Raw genomic sequence first — 21,455 nt, 5'->3', positions numbered from 1 at the left:
CCTTATTGTACAGTACAGAATTTCCACTATATCCCCCGAGTACGATTTGTGACTGTTTATGAAAGTACCAATAACTATTTCCTTCAAAGTCCCCAATGTCCGTGTACATGGTCATCAAACTGATAATATCCTTTTATTTTATGAGTTGGCTGCCGACCTAACTTATATAAACGTCTTGTTTCTAGTATGTAGATACTGTGATAGATATAGGTAAGTAGCTATATTAGGACGTTCCTATCACATATTATGCATAAAGTTAATAGGAGCCTATTTAAATAAAATGAATAATTTTATTAATGCCGGAATTAATAATAGGTAGTCATTATGCGCACCCGGTGAAAGTAATTTCTTTAAGGTGCAGTAGGTTCAGAGAGGAGTTCTTAATAAGTCAGCGATTTTTTAGACCACAATACGGCTGGCATAAATTTACTTTCTCTTGTTAGAAAAAAATCAGGAATATAAATTTATGTCTAAAATGGACTTTATATACATTTGTAACAAGCTAAAAATATGAATATTGCTTCTAAAAACCGGCAATATCATGTTTGGTTTGAGGGAATGTATCGATTACTTTTTTATTTATTTAAACTAACTGAAAATTATAATTAATAAACATAATATCCGGGACCCTGGAAGCGCTGGTGGCCTAGCGGTAAGAGCGTGCGACTTGCAATCCGGAGGTCGCGAGTTCGAACCCCGGCTCGTACCAATGAGTTTTTCGGAACTTATGTACGAAATATCATTTAATATTTACCAGTCGCTTTTCGGTGAAGGAAAACATCGTGAGGAAACCGAACTAATCCCGATACGGGCCTAGTTTACCCTCTGGGTTGGAAGGTCAGATGGCAGTCGCTTTCGTAAAAACTAGTGCCCACGCCAATTACTGGGATTAATTGCCAAGCGGACCCCAGGCTCCAACGAGACGTGGCAAAATGCCGGGACAACGCGAGGAAGATGATGATGATGAATATCCGGGACCCCGGGCTGCCGGGGACGCACTTTCATCTTGCTCAGTGAGAATGAGAGAAGAACACGAACTTACTGGGCCTTAATTGCAAACTATGTAGGTACCTACCTAGTTTTACAATTATCACAAATTAATTATTTTCGTGCGTAAGTAGAGCGATGTTGCTGACGTAAATAGATTGAACGACCTGCGTATTCCGAACTAGTTATCGAATCCATTAATCTCGACTTAGTTTTATTGTAGGTAAAGAAGAAAATACAAATTAATAAAGTTTTTGAACTAATTTGTCATGATATCTTAGTTACAACCTCACTACCGTCCATCGTCCTAAACCTGATGACGAAACACCCCACTATATGTAAAATATCTCCCTTTTGATGATTTTTTTCAAGTAATAGGCATCGGGAAAAGTACAACAGCAACAAAAAAGTGACTCTAGCAAAATAGTACTTAAATATTCCATTTTAAATAAATATAAGTATAATTAAGTACGTTTCTCTGATACACTTGACGATGATAAAAAAAACAAATAGGATGGGATAGCCCTTCTTGGTTTTCCAGTATCAGTTTAAACTGAGGTTCTGGCTCCATACCCAAAGGTATGCTGCACTATGTTTATCATCTTCCTCGCGTTGTCCCGGCATTTTGCCACGACTCATGGGAGCCTGGGGTCCGCTTGGCAACTAATCCCAGGAATTGGCGTGGGCACTAGTTTTTACGAAAGCGACTGCCATCTGACCTTCCAACCCAGAGGGTAAACTAGGCCCTTATTGGGATTAGTCCGGTTTCCTCACGATGTTTTCCTTCACCGAAAAGCGACTGGTAAATATCAAATGATATTTCGTACGTATCAAATGAGGTTTCTAGTATCAGTCTAAACTGAGGTTCTGGCTCCATACCCAAAGGTATGCTGCACTATGTTTAAAATTTACTAAATTAGTTAGTACCTTTGGAGACCTTTCAAAGAGACTCAAGGACGCAACTGGAGACCGGAGAGCCGGCAGTTACCTCGCTCAACGCATCAGTCTGGCAGTTCAGCGGGGTAACGCAGCCGGTACCTTATGGACCTTGCCGCAGGTGCCTTATTTAGATTTAGTTTAGTTAACTTTTATTTTAGAATAGTTTGTATTTAGCTAGATTAATATTAACATAATTACATGACGTATTTACTAGTCAAACCCGTTCCTTATCGCTTCCGGTGCAAAAGCGCCCATAATGCTCACGGCATTACCCCGCTGGATGGCTATGGACAGCCTAAGATTAAATGAAATTTTAAGTTGTTTTTCTTTAGAATAGAATAGGTATAATAGAATAGAATTATTATGATATGTGTGTAGAAAAAAGTTTTAACATGAAAGTTGTAGGTGTAAGTACTATTTATTTTTTATTTACCTTTTAGTACCTACCCTCACATGGGATAAGGGTGTCGTACGAGGTGACTAAGTCCAGAAACGAAGCAAAAAGCTGTTACGTCATAGGGGAGATGGACCTCTTAGCATTGGCTTGCAATCCATCTAGGAGAAGGATACTCCAAAATTAAATCCCGGAATGGAGTAACCGTAAGGCGCGAGTAGGGTCCAACCTGAAATAAGCGGCAGATTCCTGCAACCGACCTGCCTCCACACGCATTGGCTCACCTTTCCTGTGGGATAAGACAGTGAAGCCGAGGGTAATGCAGGTGCTGGGCATCCCTGCGTTTCCTTAATTCCGTTGTTAAGTCTGGAGAGGTCATTGTCTCTCCGATTTGCACCATAAATCGTCTGCAATAGACGCAAAAGGCCAATGGAAGTACTATTTATATAGGTACTCGTGGTTTACGAGTTCACACCCTGTTTTGGAAACTTTTAACTGCTTCATCTTAATTAAGCAATCAAAGTTGTTTGGAAGTACAAAGTGAGGGAGCAAAGAGTATACTCGTGTACCTAACTTCTGAAAATGTACTTCTGATAATAGTTGAAGCGGAGTACATTTTCCTTGTTTTGAGGAGGTCGAGGAACTATTTATAGGTAAGTACCTAACTAGGTAGACCAAGATAAGTCTGCAACGATTTTGATAGCACACGCAGTGCAAGTGTAATTTATATATATGTCATAATTTCATAGAAGTTTGACGTTTACAATAACACTTGCATTGCGCTGCGGGTGCTATCAAAATCGTTGCAGACTTAGCTATCTTGGTCTATTTCTACCTATATTAGACCCCTGTTACCTACTGCTATCATAATATGCCGCTTGTTTTTTTTTTCTATAATATTTTCCTACCTACGTCAAGAGCTGCTGAGTCAAGAGTGTTGATGAGTTCTATAGCACACGCAAAAAGGCCTGTGGTGCGCCCGATGTTATGGCTCCTCTACACGATGGGCCAACGCCGGCCACTCCAAGGGACGCATTTATGCGTTAGAGGGAGCAAGTGATATTGCTATCTCATTCTACTGCATGGCTGCGTCCCTTGGAGTGGCCGGCGTTGGCCCATCGTGTAGAGGAGCCATTAAGATTTAAGGACTCCTGCAAGCGCGACATGGAATGCTTTGGCATCGGTACAGACGGCTGGGAGGAACGTGCTGCATTGAGACCCGAGTGGCGTAGGGACCTATGGCCCCCCCCACATCTAGCGTCTCCCGAACGTCGACGCCTCACCAACGCCCGCGCGGCGTCGACGCCGCGCTCCCGCAGCGGCGACGCGACGCTGCGCTCCCGCAGCGGCGACGCGACGCTGCGGCGCCTCTCGAACGTCAACGCCACAACAACGCCCGCGCAGCCCCGACGCCGCGCCCGCGCAGCGCCTCCGCGACGCCAGCGGCGACCAACGCTCCGACGATCGACAGCCGCCACTGATGTCGAGGAGGCGCGGCGCTGACGCGGCGCCGACGCCGCGCGGACGTCACTGCGTCGTCGACGTCCGAGAGGCGCCGCAGCGTCGCGTTGGCGCTGCGGGAGCGCGGCGTCGACACCGCGCGGGCGTTGGTGAGGCGTCGACGTTCGGGAGACGCTAGATGTGGGGGGGCCCTATGTGTGGGAGTGAAGAAGCACGATAAAGTGTGGCTGGAAAGCTTGAGACATAAGAGGGACAGGCGTCATCGGGCTGGTAGCCTGGTCTCGGTTCCAGAGGCTCAACATATTCATACATGCGACTTGTGCGGCAAGAAGTGCCGTGCAGCGATAGGCTTATATAGCTTATATAGTATAAAAAAAAAAAAAACATCCGTCAGTGATGCAGTGGCCATTGAATAACTACGTCAAAAAGGCAAAACCTAGATATTTTCAACAAATGTATACAAACATGAACCCTGAAAACAATATAGGTACACTCCGTTTTTTGGACAGACGTGTCCACGTTTCTATACATTTTGTTTTGATGTAAACTATTTCATTGTTATAATTTATAATTAACGGACGCGGGCGACATATAATTCAGGTTACAATCCAGATCGTTAAGGTTTCTAGACGTCTTAAGAGGTGAGCTAGCTTTGCATTACAAAAGCTTATAGGTATTCAACGTTTCTCCGAAACGTATCGTATCTTCGCAAATTACTCCAGTCCTCATGTCTATTCATAGAAATTGTTATAGGTTTATTATCCGAAATAGAAATGAGAAACTTTATGTTGATTAACATTTTATTTCGTATTAGATTCACAATTCCGAATTCAGTAATAAAATTAATTAAATGGCTATATGAAACTTGACAAAGGGGAAATTTGAAGATGAAACATTCGCCTCTGCCATTATTAAAAGGGAGCAGTGCCCTGCAAAACACGTTTTTAGGGTTCCGTACCCAAAGGGTAAAAACAGGACCCTATTACTAAGACTCCTCTCCACTGTCCGTCTGTCTGTACCTCATGAACCGTGATAGACAGTTGAAATTTTCACAGATGATGTATTCCTGTTGCCGCTATAACAACAAACACTAAAAACAGAATAAAATAAATATTTAAGTGGGGCTCCCATGCAACAATCGTGTTTTTTTTGCCGTTATATTAGTCCGACTCGCACTTGGCCGGTTTTTTTTGTATAATGTAAATGGCTACTGATCAGGAGTTCTCCGAATATGGGCTCATTATGTAGGCATCCGGGTGGCCTTTCCAAAGTGTCGACACGCCGCGAGTAGCCGACACTGGATGAATAGTTACTATGTAAACACACAACAGAGCGTGTATGCACTGTTGATTCTTGTTGAATCTGTTAACTTTACAGACGCTCACAAAATTTTACTGGGTGGGTTAGACAACAAAAGCTTGTAGGTTTTCACACGATTTAAAGTTCAAACTAGAGGGAGCCAACTGTGGAAAAGTTTTGTGTCGACTGAGTGAACCACTGGAATATTTATTCCAGTGGTTCACCCTACTTTATTATTACGTTGTAGGTAGCTAAATAATATATTATATAAATCTTTATTTTATTTTGAAGGTTCTGAACTATACAGTGTCTTTCTTAAAATTATTTACATCTAGATATAATTTATGAGGCACAAACTTAAAATTGTAATTGTATTTAATGTAGTAATTGTTTTGTATTCCAAAATAAATACAAACGTAAATCAATTTGATGCCCTACAAACATGAAAAAAGAATGGTTTAATCTTTTATATCAACATCAAACGTGCACAATTTTCCATTTTTCAGATAATCTGATGTATTGTTAACACAAAAAATACTATTGTAACATAAATATTTTCATTTAGGTTCGGATGGGACAAAACGGGAAATTATTTCGAGCCATATTGGTTTATTTTTATTACACAGACCCTATCCATCTCCAATCATTAGGCTCACTGACATTTATAGAGCGGGAAAGGAGGTTTCTCCTTTAGGCGTTTGCCTACCGTAAAATGGGGTGAGTAGGGTTCGCGGGGAGAGTTGGGTTATGAATGGGGAGAGAAGGGATGAAAGGGGGGTGAGATGGAATTTTAAGGCTACTGCTACAAAAATAATGTATTCCAATTTAAAATGGTGCTATAGTAATACTCATAATAAAACAAGCAACAACGGTTGCACTCCGGGAGTGCCGATAGAAGTGAAAACTCACCTCACTATGTTACCGACGCCTGGTAACACCATACATATGTTTAGCGGAGGTGTTCTATTTATTTATTATATATTATTATCATTCTCAAATAAGATCACACTTTTTCATTGACATGTTTATTTACATACTGCCATGACAACGTCAAATTATTTGAACATAGGTAAAGAGTCTTGAAAAGGAGTCCGCAACATAAATGTGAAATAACATTGAGTTTTTGTTTATTGATTTAAATGCCATTTAAATTATGAGTGGCCACCTTACGGGGCTTACGGCCACGTGATCGCCTTACGCCCCTTACGGTCACGTCCTTACGCTGTCTCGAGTTTATAATTTTTCCCCACCTCAAAAAGTGCCCAGCGCCGCTAAAGAAGTTTTCACTTCGAAAAAACGATCCAACAATCTTCCAAAATCACCTTTGTATGAAATTCCATCTAACCCCAATTACGAGGGACTACGGAGTGAGGTGGGTTTCCTGTTTATCGTCAAAGTTATGAAATGGAACTACCCAAAATAAAATAAAAACTACAAGCTACAAACGTCCTGAACACTTATTATATACACCATTCAGTTTGCATATGTAAAAATAAAATGTTATCGAGGTTTGAATGTCAGTTTTGCCCCTACTCACCCCATTTTACGGTATAACATTATTTAGTACCAGCCTATAAACAGACACCGGACAAGTAAAACTAAATAAAAGCTTGTAATAAACTAGAAACTGATGGGAAGAATGCTGTCCACACGTTCGATAGGAATCTCGTTTGCCTCTATATCGTATGTAAGCCGTGTTAATTGAAGCTATTTCAAAATGCTCACGTGATCGAATGTCTACGGACAAATGGATGGAAATTTCCGTGTTTCTGGTTTCTGCCTTGCATGTTTCTAACTGTTTAACGTTATCGTAACATTTGGAAGTAGAACGAAGGTCCTCATCAGAATGTAGCCATTGTAGGATTTGTAGGGTATTTTGTGTCTTAATATCAAAATTAGATAATGCAAGACCATGCGTAACACAAACCACAACGTTCTGTTAAGTCATATATCTAAAAGTATCATCGATTAGAATGTTGATATTCTGAATACATTAAACCCTTATCTAAAACTGCCCAAATGTACCCTTTTTTAAAGTTTTGAGCCATTTCGCAACATTTATGTTTTTAGACAAAATATTAGGTATGTTGTTGTGGACTTTTTGATACCTTAGCACAAAATATGTGTGTCTTGCCACATAGTTATTTTATTTATTTTAACAGGAATTTAATTTTTACGTTGAAAATCAACGACTAGGTACTCAATAAAAAGCAAAGGTACTTACCAGGGGTCGGACAAAAAGTGCGGATGACGTAAAAATGACGTAATCTTGCACACAGGATGATGTTTAAGTTTGTATTTAAACTTCCGTGTGACATGTAGTAACAAAGTAGTATTAATGAAGTAACAAAATAATCGTAAATAAATCCATGGAATTAATAATACAGGTAGGGTGATGTAGTGAATAAAATAAATTTCACGAAACTTGCCACAATATTCGAGTAAAGATGACATTTTAGAGCGTTTTCTTATACATTAGTAAATATAAATTTTAGCTAAATATAATCGTGAAGATACAATAGCTAAACAATAACGAAGTCAATTTATTGTTCATCTGATTGACAATGTGTCAGTCAAAAACGTACTTACTCATTTCAAGTGGCGATATCGTATAATAAAGAGGTTGATAAATGATAAGTGATAATTGTTTATGAAAATCAAAAATACTATTTGAAATCATCCTATAAGTGGTTTGACGTCATCCGCACTTTTTGTCCGACCCCTGGTACTTACTATAAAATGTTTTTCGATATGCAGGTAGTCCCCCGTTGCGTTTATCTGTCAGTTAGTGTAAGGCCTGAGTGGGTGGACGCTCGAGTTGGGCGTGCAGCGGGGCGGGGCGTGCGGCGTGCATGTTAAACAAATGCAAACGTACCTATAGGAGCGGCCTTAGTGCACGCTGCTCAAATCACTTGGGAGCCCGACGCCACGCTGCACGCCCCGCCGAACGCTCCGCTTCGAGCGTCCACTCAGGCCTTACACTTATATGGACAGACGTAATGAATGTCATAAACTACTGAACGGTGGTTGTGCCAGTTTCTTAATTTATTGCTATTGAACATGACATACGATTATTGGTGGGTAGATTTTTGACACAACGTTGATTACCTACTAACGGGTGCTGTCTAATGCCTAAACGAGTCTACGTTAATGGATTGTCTACATCGTCGCTTGAAATGTACACTCAGTTGCAGAAAGGCCATATAGGTCCCAGAGGTCCTTTACCAACTTCTAATGCAGGGGGTAAGGTACCTTTTTTCTGCAGCTAACTGCACTCGTCCATAGAAACAATCAGCATCAATATTAACCGATAAAGCATCGTGTCAAAAGTATCTATACTTTTACACTTTTACATTAATTATATAGATATTACTTTAATTTTAATTATATTTTATAAAAACTTGTAGGTAAGTAAGGAAAATATTCCTAAAAAGGTCAACGTATTTTTGAGCCACTCTGTATATTAATGGATACGCTGCTGTAGGACACAGAAAACAAAAGAAACAATGTCTAAAAACTATGATGATTGAGAAGGGCTTTCTTTTTAAAAGGTTCAATTCATCTCCTCCCACGTTGAACACTTATGGTTTTAATCCCAAATGTGTGCCTCTGCAACGTCGTTTTTAGGCTGGTTGTTATTCACGTAAACAAAACAAGTTTAATTGAATAACGGGCAATTTCTCACCGTTTAGTAATTAAACCATTATAACCTGCGTCGTTAAACAAAGCAATTACTTAAAGTGGATAAAAAGTGACGTTTTTAGTTGTTTTTTATGGAAACGCCGTGGAATGAAGGTTAGTGTAAGGTTAACACTAATATAAGTATATTTGCAAGCTACGTTGTACAATTAAAAGTAACTAGATATATTAGAATCTTGATGTGAAATCAAACTGATTTTAACTGTCACATGTAATAACAGTTTCAAACTCTTGATTAAGAGTTTTAAAAACTTGATTGACTCATTATTTTCGTTTACTATTTTACATATGCATATTCTTTCAATTACACCTACTGTTATCTCAAATCTGATAACCAAAAAACCTGATTACTTTGAGCGATATTAAGCACCTACAATTTTCTTATTGTATTATTGTTGTTATAAAAACTGACTATGAAGATACAGTCGAATTCAGAAGTCTTTTTATGTAGTACTTACTTTTTCACAGGGAAGTAAAATGAGATAGTAGGCATAATATTCTGTTCATACAATGAGTCCACCATACAAATAGTAGGTGCAGAAACCTCAGACTCGTACGGTTCGTCCCGCTGCCATCTATATCTTTTTTGTATGTTTTTAAGTCTTACCACGACTAAACTCATAAAACCCACTAGAAAGTAATTTAGCGATAAAATTATTTTCTAAATAAAAGTGCCAGACAAGCTACGTTATCTCTTTGATTGTATTTAATTCCAAAGTGGTGATATTAACAATTTTAATATAAAAATAAGTATTGAATTAGTAAGATAAAATCATCCAAATTCTGTTGTCGCTCATTTCGTAATTGTCTTCGAGGGTTTAGAAAGTCTGAAAGTTAAATTTCCTGTCAACTGGGATTTAAAGTTTGAGTTTCATGCGGTACCGAGATTAACTTTCCATTAAAAGTAACCTAATTTACACTTCAGAAAATAGGTATACCGGATATAGCCTGTAATACGAGCAAAATATTAATCTGTAGGCTGTACTCCTCATACTGACCAACATTTGTTTCGCAACTTTTTAAAATAACGTCTTTTGATTTTGAATAAGTACACTTTAAAACATGGACCTAATATTCTAGGTCCATGCTTTAAAATGACTGTATTCTAAGACGCAATGTATTGCGAATTTTGCTATGTTTAAGGCATGACAAATAGGAAGTGTTCATAAATATTAAAAGTAATTTGAACAAAAGTGTCACAGTTTGAGGAGTACCATCCATATTTCAATTGTTTGCTCGTGTTACAGGTATAGTTAAGTATCTAATTAATCCTTCGAAATCTTACAAGTACCTACATAACCTGTTCCCTGGTTAAATGAGAAATGTAATACATTTTATTAAATTTGATAAGCAAATCATTTGATAAGCTTAAATGTGTTACCGTGAAAATCCATTTTGAGTAAAAACGGGTTTTTCCTAAGTGTAAACGGATTATTACGGTAACATATTTAAATTAAACAACGGGCTGTATATTTTTTTATCATACTACATATTTGTAAACATCTAGTACGCAAACAGCAAAAGGAAAAAGAAAACAGGAAATCCTGTTAAAATTAAGCTGTAACGTCAAGCTCACCCAATCTATGCAAGAAACATGATTGTATTTCAATCGCTTACCGTGTGCTAGTCGAAAGCTCAGAAGATCCCGTAGAAGTGTCCTAGGAATGACGCATTGTTTTACTGATCTTAAGGTCACGTTAAACTGGTTAAGTAGGTATTTGAAAACTTGATACACCCGTGCTCGCGCTACCAATAGGATTTTATGGCAAGACCTTGAGATCCACAAAGCAACATTGGGCTTATCCCTTCTCCGGATTTGACCTTGTGTGACGAGGAAGTCATACTTCGGCAATCGGCTTGTCAGTTCGTAAGCTATACCTTTAGCTTTTGATAACTCTTTGTTTAATGTTGAATCAATATTGGTTATGACGCCTTAGCATTCATTCGTCATTGGATGGATAGCCGTTTATTACATTTTAATGGATTTTTGAGTTTTTCCACGTCAGTGACGATTAACGGTAAATGTTATAAAATATATCCACATAAAAGCAGTGTATTAATACGTTTTGTCTTAGCTGTGACAGCTATGGCGCTATTCATAAACGACTGTTAACTTAATCAGTTGATGATCGTCGTTTGTCCCTATCTGTCGTTATGCCATAAAGAGGGACAAACGACGATCGTTAGCTGATTAACATAGCAGAAGTTTATGAATAACGCCGGTAATTAGACATAGTTTGATCTTCGCATAACATTTACTAGCCATATATAGCCATGTGTTAGAGTAGGTAGGTACCTACATAAGCATATACCTAGAGTATTTCTTTGGGCTTCCATTAATATTGACTTAACTCCGGTTACCGCGATATTTACGAGTACTATGGCCTATGGCATAAAACTTTCACGGGCTTTTATTGTTAAAAGTAATCAATTAATTTCTCCCGTTTCTTTTAAATTCAAGGACCATGGTTTTTCGCAATAGGCTTATATTTTTAAGTACCTAATATTACTTATGTAACATGATATGATTGGGTTAGTTGCGTATGTATTCTACGTTTTAATTAATGAAATTATGACTAACCAACAATACCTACCTAAATTCTCCGCCAATGACTCACTTTCAATTCCTAAGCTTCCTCCATTCAAAAAGGTTAAGACCCCCCTCAAAGTTATGACTTCCAAACAGACACGATTCTCAAAACAGAGCCAAACCCACCGCAAGTAAAATCAGACCTACCGTGTCATCCAAAGATTAGAGATGTTTCACTTTAACGCACAAAGAACTAGTTGTAAGATTGTTTACTAAAACACTTATCACGTTTCACAGATCTTAGCACTTTCACTCGATGAAAAGCAGTACTGTGTCGTTTTGGTTAACCAAACCGTTAAAACTGCCTCTGCGCACGGCGCTCGCGTCACACTGGCTGCCTGCGCGCAGAAGCCTCTTCCCCACTACAACCAACCCGGTTTATAGTAAACTCTGATTTGAACTATATTATTTGATAGCTAAAGTTGAATTCATGTTGTAATGGAAGTAATGAATGCGAAGTGTCACTGTTAGCTTTACTCTCAATTGTAAATTGATTGTCGGTAAGTACAAGTCATAGTTTTATATTGTAGAACTTATAAGAATCAAACATAACAGTGTATCTCTGGTTAGTATCTTGGCCGTTCTGCTCCATCATGCATAACAGCCGTGAGGTGAGTGACATTGGAAATTCAATGAAAACTTGTACCTAATTAATAAATATATACTCTAATACTCTAAAGCAATGAACTTTTGTAATAAACAGGGAATAGTTTTGATGTTGCCCGCTATTAAATATTAAGTTGCGTATATAATGCGTAGAGTCGTACAAAGCAATAGCAATGTTCTATTCATTAAAACTTGGAATGGTTACAATTGATCAAATTTTGAATAACATTTACGGTTGTTATATGTGATAGTGTAGAGCTGTTGTCGAAGTTTTCTGACAACGTATAATTGACAATATTTTATAGTTTCGACTGATACTTATTATAAGCATGGGTCGAAAGAACGCGAAATTCAAAGATTTTTTTTTGGTGAAAAACTTAAATATTTTTAACATTACCTATAGTTGACCATACTAAAGGATTCTATTTAGGATTCTAGTGTAAGTAAATTCCGTTCGACTGATCGATAAAAAATCTTCACTAAGAATAGTGAACCAGTGATATATTCTAACAATATGCTAGTGGCCAAGGATTTGTCTCTTTTACTTTTGGGACGATGACATCTCTAGACGCCATTTTGCATCTAGAAAGTATAAATTAACATCAGCTAAGTGAAGCAATGGCATTAGTCATGTTTTTTAATACAAATAACTAATTATTAAGTTATCTCTAAATCAAGAAAAAATAAAGAGATAGTACCTATTATGAGAACTAAATTATTTTTGAAAAGATTTGAAAGATCGAGTAATTTTCACCCCAGCGACGCGAGAAAGTTAATGTTTAGGTCCAGATGCTATGCCGTGTAATATGGTTACCTATTTGTTGATCTTTGTCTTTCATAATCTACGACAGAATAGAGACTGTATATGTATTACTAGCTGTTGCCCGCGACTTCGTACGCGTGGATTTTTATATTGGTGGTTATATATTCTACATTAGCTTAGAACATTATGCAGCAAAAGATAGCAGTGTTAATCATTTGTTAATTATTATACACAACCTGGCTACGAAGTTTCAAGCCCCTAACTGAATAAAATTGTTCTCGATATAATCCCTCTCAACCCCCAGCATATTTTCAAGTCCACTATTTAGTAAAACCTACTACCTAACTACCTATTTACGAAGTTTGAAGGTCCTAGCTTTAAATACAATTTGAACTCTCTACCAACTTTCAACCCCTTCTTAAACCTTTTAGGGGATGAATTTCTAAAGAAGCTGAAATTACTTTTAATGTATTCTAATAATATGCCTTTATACAAAGATTCAAGTCCCGCACACAAAAAAATGTTTAATCTCCATACAAACTTTCAACCCCTATTTAATCCTTTTAAGTGATGAATTTTTAAAAACGCTGAAATCACTTTTCTTGTGTATTCTTATAATATGCCCTTATACAAAGAATCAAATCCCGCACTCAAAAAAATATTTGATGTGCATACAAACTTTCAACCCCTTTTTCACCACCTTGGCGGATGAATTTTTAAAAACGCTGAAATTACTTTTCTTTTATTCTTATAATATGCCCTTATACAAAGATTCAAGTCCCGCACTCAAAAAAAGATTTGATGTGCATACAAACTTTCAACCCCTTTTTCACCACCTCGGGGGATGAATTTTCAAAAACGCTGAAATTACTTTTCTTGTATTCTTATAATATGCCCTTATACAAAGATTCAAGTCCCGCACTCAAAATAATAATTGTTGTGCATACAAACTTTCAACCCCTTTTTCACCACCTTGGGGGGATGAATTTTCAAAAACGCTGAAATTTGTTTTCCTCCCCTTTATTATAATACCTTTTTACGAAGTTTCAAGTTCCTAGCTTACAATAAAATTTGAACCCCAAGACAAACTTCATCCCCTTTTTAACCCCCTTAGGGGTTGAATTTCCTAAAACGTCGCAATTACTTTTTTTGTAATCGTCTATTATGCCTTTCTAAGAAGTTTCAAAGCATTTGTAATGGATTCAAACTTTCAACCCCTTTTTAACCCTGTTAGGGGATGAATTTTCAAAAACGCTGAAATTACTTTTCCTGTCTTATAATCCCCATATACAAAGTTTCAAGTCCCGCGCTCGAATTTTTTTTAAATTTCCATACAAACTTTCAACCCCTTTTTCACCACCTTAGGAGATGAATTTTCCAAAACACTGAAATTAGTATTCTTGTATTTTAATAATATATCTTTTTACGAACTTTCAAATTCCTAGCTCAAAATAAAACTTGTACCCCATACAACCTTTCATCCCCTTTTTAACCCCATTAGGGGTTGAATTTTTCAAAATCGCTTCTTATCTCTTGTACACTTAATATAAATGCAACCTGGTGTGTAAATTTCAACTTTCTAGCTTTTGTAGTTACGGCTCTGCGTTGATGAATCAGTCAGTCAGTCAGGACACTTGCATTTATATTTATAGATTAGTTTATCGTGAGTGGCCTTTTGTTTGTTTTGTTGAGTGTGCAGTGTGCACAAAACGATTATTATGCTCATTTATCTTCAAACCTGTTTAGCCTTTAAGTTGCGTTGATTCTTCAAGATTGGTGTTTTTACGAGAGAGAACTATAGTTTTTACGCCTCTTTACTTAATCGTCACAGATATTTCCAAGCTATGAACACTGAGATGAGTTTCATTGTATTACCAGGCGGTCTAGCATGAGTTGCGTTCTCGCGCGGGACTCCATACATCTTACGCGACTTTAAGTATGGAGTCGCGCGCGAGAACGGAACTCATGCTAGACCGGTTGATTGAAGATGCGCGGACACTGCACTGTTAATTGCTCTACTCCGCTTCAGCGTGTGATGTTGACACGCTATATCATTGTTCTAGCTTCATTGCCTACATTTGAATATGTAGTTCCGATCATCCGTATCACTCGAGAAAAGTTACAGATTCATATAATTTTTACCAGACTATGCAAAATAACGGACTTTTAACCAGACCCGTATATTTAGAATCTACTGATATCGTCTTATTTGTTAATCAAAAGTGACCCTTATCACCGAAAAAGACAGTTGATCATACGAAATAATGTTCCACCGTAGCGTGAAATTTTTCTGAAGCAATGAAGTTGGGTGAAAGAGTAAGTACCTATCAATTATATTTTCTTAACGACGAATACCCCTGTAATCCTTTAATTTGAAAGTTCGGGTCCTTTCATAAAAATAAAAAATGCCGAGTCTCCAGAAATGGTAGTAAAATGAAGGCTTTTGAAAAGCGGAAAATGAGTAAGTATCCTTTTCTTTTTGAAGTGACTTTTTTCAAAGTTGCTTTCCAAGTCAACAACTTTCTACAGAGTCACTCTTATCAGGCAGTTCTATAGAAAGAGGCAAAACATATTTTTTCATGGGTTTTATACCTAAATATCTTTTCCTCAAACGTCTGTTATTCAATAAATTTCCAAGAAGTATGTCGGTTGTAAAGAAATGCACTAAAATAGTGCCAGCCTACCTAAATACATTTACATATGATTAAAAGTTATTAATAACCTGTAGGTAATTTTTCATATTAGGTTCCCCAAAACCGTTGAAAATGGTAATTTGAACAATAATACAAATACAAATACAAATAATTTATTGAGAAAAGTATAGTACAGTGGTTGCTCTTAAAGACTAAGAATTTATAAAGACAATTTATAATAACCGGATTTTATGCTAAATAACGACCTCTATACCAGCCAAGCATACTACCACTAAAACGTAGTGATTTAATTCTCTTTGCATACTACCAAAGAACGTGTGCAAGGATGCTATCAGAAGCCAATATCGTACTTCCGTTTTAGCCGGAAGCTTCGACTAGTGCGACGGTCGACATACTGTAGCAGTACAACCACAGACATACAAATCTAAAAAGATTTGCCCTCAGCGTCTGTTCGGTTTATTGAGTCAAGATTCGGTGGTGTCAGAATTTCATTTTTAGTGACTTATGTTTATTTTGTTATTTGTCTTACTAGGTCTGTATATTTCTTTGTATATTTTTCTTAATAAATATTCAAATGTTTTTTTCTACGTGGATAGTTACATTGACACTTCACAGATTACTAATGTAGGAAAGAGCAAAGAAGAAGAAGGTTAAGTAACCGGACGTAAAATAATAAAAACGTTAAATGATAAGTACCTATCAGTCAATCGTAATTATGTTGTCCATATAAAGTAAAATATGGTGACAGAAGAGCTGGCGGCTACCTCGCACAGGAAAAGTCGCCAGCATCCTTGGTACAATGCCAGGGCCTATTTTAGATTTAAGCTAGATTTTAATTTCTTTTAGTAATACCACTGTAAGTATATCTTGTTTGTAAATAAATGATTATTCAATTACTATTTTAAAAAATGTAAAATATGCATATGGCCTGATTCGAACTTTAATATGCGTCAAATATTATTGTCTAAATACGATATGGATCGTATATCGAGTCAAAAGTGACTTTCTTGTTTGAAGAAACGTCACTTTTGACACTGACAAATCCCATCCATATCGTATCTAGCTAGACCTAATATTTGACATACCTATCTTAAAGTTCGAATTAGGCCGATAGTCAAGCCGCGGTACATGCAAAATATATTTAGATATATTACTTATATATCTGTGAACTATGCTTATGTAACATATTGTATAGACTTCCGGTTTAGCTATCGAAGTATATTTGGGAATACTACGAAATGGTAAGTGGAAGTTTCGCACCCGGGTTTGCCCGGGTGGAAAAAGTCCGTCCGAGTGTCCCAGACTATACCGCTGTTGGAGTGGCAACAAAGCCCTAAAAGACCTGTCCGCTCTCGGAGTACCCAACTGGCGTGAAATGGCACAGAATAGGGCACAGTGGCGTTCTCTTGTGTCAGAGTATACATTGTGGGTAGTATGTAGGTAATTATTTACATTTATTTTGTGTTACCTACTTAATAATTATGTTAATACCAAAGAGCACATAAAATGACAAATGTTTTGTCTTTTCTCTTAGCCCCCTGAACGTTTCTTTTTAAAAATCACCTGCAATATATAACTCTTTGCAATACGAAGCTCGCGAAAATATGTCACACGCTCTTATGGCTCTACAAAATAAGGTTTCTGAGATATTGCAGCGAGAGTTATATTATTGCGAGTGATTGTACGGGCTGTACCTGTTCTATTTTCGCTTTGAGTATTCAAAATATAAGGTTTTGTACGGATTGCACGGATCGAGGCACTCGCGGTTCTATGTACAGTCACCAGCATAAATATATGACTGTGGGCAGCCGTGCAAAAATATCCGATGCTCCATTGGAGGCATAAGTATATGACGACACTACCTCGGTAAAAATATGTGATGCTTTGTGGCCGGCAAAAATATCGTTAGTCTGTATCCGCATAAATATCGGATCGGGTCGCTTAAAAATATTTGATTACTCATAAAAATCAAAATTATCTGATTACTCTCATCTGGCATAAATATCTCTTCACTGTGAAAGCAAATACATCGGATGGACGACGGACCGCCTATTATAATATCTGACACGTTGGAAAATCACAAATATGATATCGACCTTCAAAACGAACCATACATGTTTGGTATAGAGCCGTAAATTGTATGAAGTGATTTGACAATCCACGAAACGAGTGCAGACTTGTCATTGTATATGTCTGTCTCACATTATATTCTATCATCGATTTGACGGAATAAAATGGATATAATTTATTTGTAAATTTGAAGGCATTGCAATCATATCATGAATCTAGTATATAACTGGATCTGGCATGAGGGGTGGGGGAAATGACCGAACGGGATAGTTTTATGTATCATTCAGTAGGAGTAGCAGCGAAAGCGCTATTATTGTTTGTCCTTGTCACAGTCCACAAGTTGAATTCTTTATGATCCTTTTTATGTAAGAAGGAGGTTTATTAGTTTTATTACACATCTTCTATTAAAAGTCTACCTGAATTATGTCACAATTTAAAATTGCAAATGAAATACGTGAGACAGACATATGCAATGACAAGTCTGCACTCTTTTCGTGAATTGTCAAATCACTTCATACAATTTAAGGCTCTATTCTATCCAGGTATGGTTCATTTTTGCCGATTGATGACATACATATTTCATAATTTCGTGTCAGATATATAGGCGGTCCGTCTGCCATCCCATGTACTTGCATTCACAGTGGAGAGATATTTATGCCAGATGAGAGTAATCACATAATTTTATTTTTATGACTCGTCAAATATTTTTAAGCGAACCGATCCGATATTTATGGGGATACAGACTAACGATGTTTTTGCCGGCCACAAAGCATCACATATTTTTACCGAGGTAGTGTCGTCATATACTTATGGCTCCAATGGAGCATCAGATATTTTTGCATGGCTGCCCACAGTCATATATTTTTGCTGGTGACTGTACAAATTTGAAGAGTTCTATTGTATAACAGAAAAGTATATAGGTATATATATATATATATATATATACATATATATTAGTAATGAATATAAAGGTGTAGAGTTAGAAGCTTGGTTCTACATGAGATTATTATAATAATTTCTTGACAGTGCGATTTCAGTTTTCAATAGAAAAAGGCGCGACATTCTTAATTTGTATGGGTGGTCGATCCATTGCGCCTATTATTTGCAACCTTTTTCTGCTTCTAAACTAATTAGATTGATTTGATTATATTTATTAAATGTGTGACATTTTAATCCTATAGGAGCCTTTTGCCATTGAACGGCAATTTCCTAGGGAAGATTATTTGCAAAAATTACTGTTCATTACTACCTACTACCAATATTATTAAGTATTATTAATTTGTTTCGAGCACATCGAACTTGAATTAAAATTAGATTTTCTTTCTCATCAACCAACATAATAATAAAAAGCGGCCAAGTGCGAGTCGGACTCGCCCATGAAGGGTTCCGTATTTAGGGAATTTATGACGTATTAAAAAAAAACTACTTACTAGATCTCGTTCAAACCAATTTTCGGTGGAAGTTTGCATGGTAATGTACATCATATTTTTTTTTTAGTTTTATCATTCTCTTATTTTAGAAGTTACACGGGGGGGGGGCTGACATACATTTTACCACTTTGGAAGTGTCTCTCACGCAAACTATTCAGTTTAGAAAAAAATGATATTAGAAACCTCAATATCATTTTTGAAGACCTATCCATAAATACCCCACACGTATGGGTTTAATGAAAAAAAAAATTTGAGTTTCAGTTCTACGTATTGGGAACGTATTTATTGTTTTTTTTTCTATTTTTTATGTGAGAATCTTAATGCGGTTCACAGAATACATCTACTTACCAAATATCAACAGTATAGTTCTTATAGATTCGGAAAATAGTGGCTGTGACATACGGACGGACAGACGGACAGACATACAGACAGACATGACGAATCCATAAGGGTTCCGTTTTTTGCCATTTGGCTACGGAACCCTAAAAACCGAAAATAGATTTATAATTAATTATTGTTCTTTATATTTTTATCGAAAAATAAAATCGACCGAAAACAGTCTACGCTTCCTTGGGCATTTCTGTAACTAATAACTACCTGTTCTTTGTTCACAGGTATGTTATTTATCTTGATTGATGGTTCAATTATGGTATTGATATGTGGTCTACCCAAATAATTTAGGACGTTGACTTTAAATTGAAATATTATAGGAACATTTAAAAAATGAGTACCTTTTTTTTTAACGATGTTGTAATGCTGTTACGCATACCCCCATGCTTACTGAGGTAGACTACAATTATTTGACAATACCACTATTGCACGTCTCAATTTAAAAAAATGCTAAGTAAGATACATTTAAGATATATATATTTTTGTATATGTATATTATTTTTAATAATACAAAGCGGTGGTGGCCGAGTGGATCAGCTAAAGACTCTGACCTCCGACTTTCAATCGCAAGTCGCAAGTTCATATTCTGGCTCATACCAATTATTTTTTGGATCCTATGTACGGTACGGAATATCATTTGATACTTACCATTAACTCTTAAGTGAAGGAAAACATTGGGGGAGGAAACCTGCATAGGTACATCTGCAAATAAATTGTGAGATTGTGGTCAAATGCTTATTAACTTTCTCCAATAAAAAATACAAATGTATGTATAGTAACCAACCCGCTTTGGGACAGCGTGGGTACTACAGCCCAAGCCCTCTTTCGATGTGCCCAGCTGTGGGATTTAAATATATAGGCTGAAATACAATTATTATACAAAAACGCAAAAGGAAACGACATAGCCGAAATCCCACGCAGCTGAAACGGCAGGGACTGGTAATATCAGATAATTTAAAAATATGTATCCATTCCTCAATATCCCGCCTTTTCCTTATTAACAATTCATTCATAACATCGTAGAAGTTCATATTACAGTTCAACGTACTTAAATAAGGAAAGCGAAATACTTGACAATTCTGTATTCGTCTGTTACTTACCTATGTTACGAACGAAATTATTTCGCAACTTAGTACAAAAGTATACATATAATACATCATAAATAAAATAAAGGAGTCTTTCAGACACCAAGTTCCTTTTGCTACGTGACATGAATTGGTTGTAAAGTAAATGTTTTTAGAGGAAGCCACCATAAATAATGTAGTATCTAAGCTTCTTTGAGATTGCATTATTAACTCCAAAAATAAAAATTGAACGTGAATGGCTCCATGAAAAGTAATGGGTAAGTAAAACATGAAAGATAATAGACGAACATAAAGTCGTCGTCATAAAAAAAACCGGCCAAGTGCGAGTCGGACTCGCGCACGGAGGGTTCCGCACCATCAACAAAAAATAGAGCAAAACAAGCAAAAAAACGGTCACCCATCCAAGTACTGACCCCGCCCGACGTTGCTTAATTTCGGTCAAAAATCACGTTAATTTGTTGTATGGGAGCCCCACTTAAATCTTTATTTTATTCTGTTTTTTTAGTAAGTATTTGTTGTTATAGCGGCAACAGAAATACATCATCTGTGAAAATTTCAACTGTCTATCTATCACGGTTCGTGAGATACAACCTGGTGACAGATGGACGGACGGACGAACAGCGGAGTCTTAGTAATAGGGTTCCGTTTTTACCCTTTGGGTACGGAACCCTAAAAAGTCGCTTTTATTGGAGATAACATTTATTATGTGACGCTTACCTACCGCTTAACTTACCTATTTCATTTTGCTGTGCTACTAAGGTTGCTCTGGTTTTTTCGTTATAACCAATGAAATTAAAACTTATTATACTTAAATTAATATTTTAGGTTTTTGGAGCTGTTGCATTCTTGAAATACTTTAACCTCTTGCAACGAAGTTACTTAGACGTTAACCCTTAATCAAATAACGGGAAATTATTTCCCACTTCGTTCTAACAAAATATTTTTTATCTTTGTAATGGCAGCACTCAGCGATACCAACCATACAGATTTAAAATCTAAGTAACATTTTGAATTTGAAAAATGGCAACACTTTTCTAATGTCCGCCATATGTGACCATACGAGTATGTCAAAGTCAATGTCAGTTGTC

At 36.9% G+C, this 21,455-nt stretch overlaps 1 protein-coding gene across 3 annotated transcripts in view; it reads right to left on the bottom strand.

Annotated features, from left to right (window-relative positions):
- The window catches only part of LOC134649551 (tyrosine kinase receptor Cad96Ca-like), a 75,648-nt gene extending 63,943 nt beyond the window's left edge, over positions 1–11,705 (bottom strand). For 2 of the 3 annotated variants that reach the window (XM_063504321.1, XM_063504324.1), the window contains exon 1: positions 11,517–11,705. The gene's annotated coding sequence lies outside the window, so the exon portion shown is untranslated. Of the gene's footprint in view, positions 1–11,373; positions 11,486–11,516 lie in introns of those variants that run through there. The other variant, XM_063504323.1, reaches the window with a different exon arrangement.
- Between the last annotated feature and the right edge of the window lie 9,750 nt (positions 11,706–21,455).

Source organism: Cydia amplana, chromosome 7, assembly GCF_948474715.1.
Source record: "Cydia amplana chromosome 7, ilCydAmpl1.1, whole genome shotgun sequence".
In the NCBI taxonomy this organism is placed as follows: Eukaryota; Metazoa; Arthropoda; class Insecta; order Lepidoptera; family Tortricidae; genus Cydia; species Cydia amplana.
Note: the sequence above shows the minus strand (reverse complement) of the source record. Positions and strands in the feature narration are given on the sequence as shown.